This window comes from Chiloscyllium plagiosum, unplaced genomic scaffold (assembly GCF_004010195.1).
Source record: "Chiloscyllium plagiosum isolate BGI_BamShark_2017 unplaced genomic scaffold, ASM401019v2 scaf_9200, whole genome shotgun sequence".
Taxonomy (NCBI): domain Eukaryota; kingdom Metazoa; phylum Chordata; class Chondrichthyes; order Orectolobiformes; family Hemiscylliidae; genus Chiloscyllium; species Chiloscyllium plagiosum.
In genome coordinates, this window is record NW_025215261.1 from 48,210 (window position 1) to 53,684 (window position 5,475).

A 5,475-nucleotide genomic window follows, 5' to 3' on the forward strand; every position below is an offset into this window, starting at 1 on the left:
AGAGAGAGACAGAGGGACAGAACGTTATAAAGAAACAGTGATAGAGAGTCAGAGAGAAACACAAGATCACAGAGTCATCGACATTAATCAACATCGAGAGTTAAAGCAAGTCATGGACAGTCAGTTACAGAGAGAGAGAGAGAGAGATGTATAGAGACAGGGAGACGGAGAGAGACATCGCGGTTTGTACAAGATGCCTCACTGGGAGGGGGAATCTCTCCTGTCCCCCTCCACCCCCCAATAACCACCATCCTGCCCCTCGGGAACGGGGCATGTTGTCACAGTCCGCTCTCCCTCGGCGCTTTTCCTTCCCGCGTGGCCCCGGCGCCATTTTAGCTTCAGGCCCCGCGCGAGATGGCGGTTAACGGCCTCGTGCCCCAAGTGACCGTTAGCAGCTGCTTCCGGGGAAAGACTCTTCAAAGGGACAACCCTTTCAGGAGAGAGAAACAACAGGGCCGGCTCCGGGACTCGCCAAACTCAATAATAATGACAAATACACACACAGACAGAGAGGTGGGAGTGAACAAGAAATTGTGCGGCGGCACATCAAGACCAAAGGCCACTCTCCCGAAGGACGGCTGCCCCGGACTCGAAACGTTGACTCCGCTTTCTCTCTCTCTGTCTCTGGACAGATGCTGCCAGGCCTGAAGCACAAACAAGGTCCTCGGGGGTGAGTCCGAGTTCAGGATCTGATGGACTTTGGCTCAATCTACCAACTTACGTTCTTCTATGTGTGAGCCAAGTCCTGCGTGTTCTTTTAAATGAAGCAATAGAAGATATTCGGTCTCACACTCTTAATTTATTTTAAACAGTAAGTGGATAAAGCATTCAGAGCTCTGGGTCTAAACCTTTTTGTCCCTGACAAACAACAAAGTGTGCCAGTTCAAAAAGTAAGACCCCGTTCTGTCCCTGACCCAGTCTTTTACACAATAAAAAAATGTCATACAATCACTGAGGTAGAATTATCTTCTGATTGGCTGTTGATCTGACTGCATTCTCTGCCTCCTCGCATTCCCGGATGTCCGACCCCACGTGACCTTCTTTTGCCCGCGAAACGGAGCATCAGATGACCTCCTCGGCGTGAAATGGAATGTCACGTGACCGCCTCGCACTCTTCTGGGCGTGAAACGGAACGTCACGTGACCGCCTTCTGCGTGCGTTACACAACGTCACCACAGGCTTCCGAATGCTGAATACATTTACACTCGCAGCCAGCCTTCTGTTTTACAAGTAAGCCATATATTTACAGATCCTATTAAGGTTCGGTTGGCAGATGGATGACAGTGTGGGAGGGTATGCAATGGGTTTAGAAGAATAGAGGCGGAGACTGTTTCCTAAAATGGGGAAATCTGAAGCACAAAGGGAGTTGGGAGTCCGAGTTCAGGATTCTCTTCAGGTTAACAGGCAGGTTCAGTTGGCAGTTAGGAAGGCAAATGTAATGCCAGCATTCATTTCGGGAGGGTCAGAATACAAGATCAGGGATGTATTGCTGAGGCTTTGTAAGGCTCTGATCAGACCACATTTGGGACATTGTGAGCAGTTTTGGGCTCCCTATCTAAGGAAGGATGTGCTGAACTTGGAGGGGTCCAGAGTGGGTTTACAAGAAAAATCCCAGGGATTAAAGCACTTGTCATGTGAGGAGAGGTTGAGGACTCTGGTTGGAGTTTAGAAAGATGAGAGAGAACCTGATTGAAACTTACAGAATATTGAGAGGCCCAGTCTCTACCTTCTGAGAGATCGCTGGTGTTTTAACAGGTTGGATTTATGAGAAAATCCTTTCCTGTAGTGTGAGCAGGTGAATGGTCTCTCCCTAGTGTGGATCCGCTGGTGTTTAATGAGGTTGGATGATGGCTTGAACCCACACGCACAGTGAGAGCACATGAAGGGTCTCTCGTCACTGTGAGGATGTTGTTGGGATATCAGTGCCCCAGAGTTTTTAAAACACCTCCCACATTGTGAACATTTCAAAGGTCTGTTCTCTGTGTGAACTTGCTGGGGTTTCAGCAAGGTGGATGATCGAGTGAATCCTTTCCCACCCTTGGAACAGACGAATGGCCTTTCCCCAGTTTGGCTGTATTTATATCGTGACGGGCAATGATCTGCTGAAGACTTGTCCACGTGTACAACACATGTACGGTTTCTCTCCCCACTGTGGGCGGTGCTTTTTCCTTCAAAACCCAATGATATTCAGGTGGCAATAAGCTCAGCAGCTTGGTCAAATTGGGAAGTGATGCCTGGTTTTATGTCTCCTCATTGCAAATAGTCTTCCAATTCCCTGTAATGTTCATTAAAAACAAAAAGCAAACCAAGTGAGAACCCAAAAAAGATGTTTAAAACCATCAGATGTAAGAGAAGTAGGTAACTCAACCCAGCAAGCCTGCTGTCACCATTCAGTGGGATCAGAGCTGATCCAATAATCCTCAGCTCGATTTTCCTGCCTTATGCCCCCACCATTGAATCCCTTCCTAATTAAAAATCTATTTATCTCAGCCTTGGACACACTGAGCAGCACAGCCTCCACAGGCCACTGCAGTATTCTGTACTCTAACAGCAGGAATTCCTCCACATCCATTTTAAACAGGCGATTCCTTACTCTGAGATTATGTCCTCAACTCTCAAACAAGTAAGAACAATCTTCCTGAATCTACAATGTCAAGCCCCTCAGAATATTTCCATAAGGTCTTGTCTCATTCTTCTGAACTCCAATGAGTCCAGAAGCCGTTTGCTCAAGCTCATTTCCTGAGAAATTCCTCCCATATCCAGGATCAATCTCCTGAATACTCTATGGACTGCCTTTCCCAAAACAAGGGACAAAAGCAACTCTCAGTATTCCAAGTGTGATCTGACTCATGCCTTGAACAGTTTTAGCAAAACTTCCATTTTTTCTTCCCATTCCCTTTCAATAAAAGCCAACTGACCATTTCCTTTACTGAATACCCACTGAACCCGGATGCTTGTTTTTCATCTTCCAAGCAGAAGGACCCAAAATTCTCTGCGCTGCAGTTTTCCCTCGTTAAATAATATTCACCTCTCCTGGTCTTCCTGCCGAAACGCATATTAGATTAGATTCCCTACAGTGTGCAAACAGGCCCTTAGGCCCAACCAGTCCACACTGACCCTCTGAAGAGTAACCACCCAGACCCATTTCCCTCTGACTAATGCACCTAACACTACGGGCAATTTACCATGGCCAATTCACACGACCTGCACATCTCTACACTGTGGGAGGAAACCGGAGCACCCGGAGGAAATCCATGCAGTTTTGGGGACAATGTGCAAACCTCCACACAGACAGTGATCCGAGGCTGGAATCGAACCTGGGACCCTGGTGCTGTGAGGCAGCAGTGCGAACCACTGAGCTACCATGCCACCTGATATTTCCCACGTCATATTCCACAGTACTGGAAGGAGAATGAGAGGGGTTTTATTGACCAACTGCTCAACCATACCTTGAGCATAACCTCCCAAAACAGCCACTTCCACCACCATGAAGGACTGTAGAGTAGGCATATGTGACCAACACTCCCTTGAAGCTCCCTCCAACTCACACAACGTCCCAACATCCAGTGCTGAATGAATAGAAACTCTCTCCAATTTATTCAAGAACATAGGAGCAGAGTCTGTTCGAGAGAGATGTGAGGAATGACTTTGATATGAAAAAGGTGGAAGAGGTTTGGAAATCAATCACTAAGTTATTAGTTTCCAATCTGAGACAGATCAACTTTTGTTCTACAAATGTATTCAGGGATATGGGCCAAAGGCTGAACTCCACACAGCAGCCATGAGTTCATTCAATAGTGGAACAGCTGAAAGGCCTACTCCTGATCCTTTGTTTGCTGGCTTCAGTCTCTGTTACAAAACTTCCTAACTCCACCTGTATCGCTCCCACTGGTAACTGTCTGAACCAGGCTCTTCACAACATTAAGGGAATATCGCATTTGGAGATTAGCTTTAAACCACAGACCCACATCCTCACTGTGATGTTCTATTTCCATTTCAGTAACGTGGCCTGACTCCAACACAGTCTCAGCTCCAGGTGCTGAAATCTCATCCAGTCCTTTGTAACCTTGAGACTGAATGACCCGAACACACTCCCACTTTCAACCTCCCTGTAATCTTCAGGTAATCCAACATCCCGCTGCCCATGTGCTCACTCACACTGAATTTTGTTCTCCTCACCTGGAGCTCATTGACCTGAATAGGTCACAAATTGAGGAAAAGCAACATTTTAACAAATTTCTCGTCGTTCCTTTTCAAACCCCTCTATGATAGTGATCATTCCCACCTCTAATCTCTGCTAGCCACACAATCTTTCAACATATCTGCACTTACTTAATTTTGACCTCTTGAGCCTGGTCAATTAATCTCCCCAACAACAGTGGATGTTCTTTCAGCATGAAATGTTTAAAAAATCAAATTAAGCACCAAGTCATTAAAATGGAGGGGCCAGACCAGGCGAGGTGTCTTAACGGCATGTCGTCAGAGCTGGTAACCCCATTGTGATTCATAGCTACGACCACCATAATAACTGTTAGTTGAGGGATTCCAGCTCAGATTGTTGAGCTGAAATCTGAGGTCTGAACATGGCCACACATCAGGGAGGGGCAGGAGTTACCTGGATGCTCTGTTTCAGGAGGTAGTCACAGCTCTTGGATTAACTACCTCAAATCGATCAGTGGTCAGGGATAGAAAGGTGTGACTATGAGTGAGGCAGGTAGAAGAAACCAGAGGTTAGTGCTGAATGAGCCTCAGCCCTTCAGGTTGTCAAACAGGTTTGAGATTCTTGCTCCCTGTGTGGATGAGTGTGGGGTCTGTAGGGAGGATGAGTGTGGGGTCTGTAGGGAGGATGAGTGTGGGGTCTGTAGGGAGGATGAGTGTGGGGTCTGTAGGGAGGATGAGTGTGGGGTCTGTAGGGAGGATGAGTGTGGGGTCTGTAGGGAGGATGAGTGTGGGGTCTGTAGGGAGGATGAGTGTGGGGTCTGTAGGGAGGATGAGTGTGGGGTCTGTAGGGAGGATGAGTGTGGGGTCTGTAGGGAGGATGAGTGTGGGGTCTGTAGGGAGGATGAGTGTGGGGTCTGTAGGGAGGATGAGTGTGGGGTCTGTAGGGAGGATGAGTGTGGGGTCTGTAGGGAGGATGAGTGTGGGGTCTGTAGGGAGGATGAGTGTGGGGTCTGTAGGGAGGATGAGTGTGGGGTCTGTAGGGAGGATGAGTGTGGGGTCTGTAGGGAGGATGAGTGTGGGGTCTGTAGGGAGGATGAGTGTGGGGTCTGTAGGGAGGATGAGTGTGGGGTCTGTAGGGAGGATGAGTGTGGGGTCTGTAGGGAGGATGAGTGTGGGGTCTGTAGGGAGGATGAGTGTGGGGTCTGTAGGGAGGATGAGTGTGGGGTCTGTAGGGAGGATGAGCAAACTGACCACATCACTGTGGGAGAGGGAGCCAATCAAGAGGGAGGAGAAAAGAGAAATCCAAGTGTAATC

General features: G+C 48.0%; 1 long non-coding RNA gene across 1 annotated transcript in view; it reads right to left on the reverse strand.

The window, feature by feature from the left end:
- Nucleotides 1-913: 913 nt before the first annotated feature.
- Nucleotides 914-5,475, reverse strand: part of LOC122548240 — a 20,945-nt gene continuing 16,383 nt past the window's right edge. The window contains exon 4 of the long non-coding RNA XR_006311196.1: nucleotides 914-2,275. This is a non-coding gene — a long non-coding RNA (uncharacterized LOC122548240). The remainder of the gene's footprint in view (nucleotides 2,276-5,475) is intronic.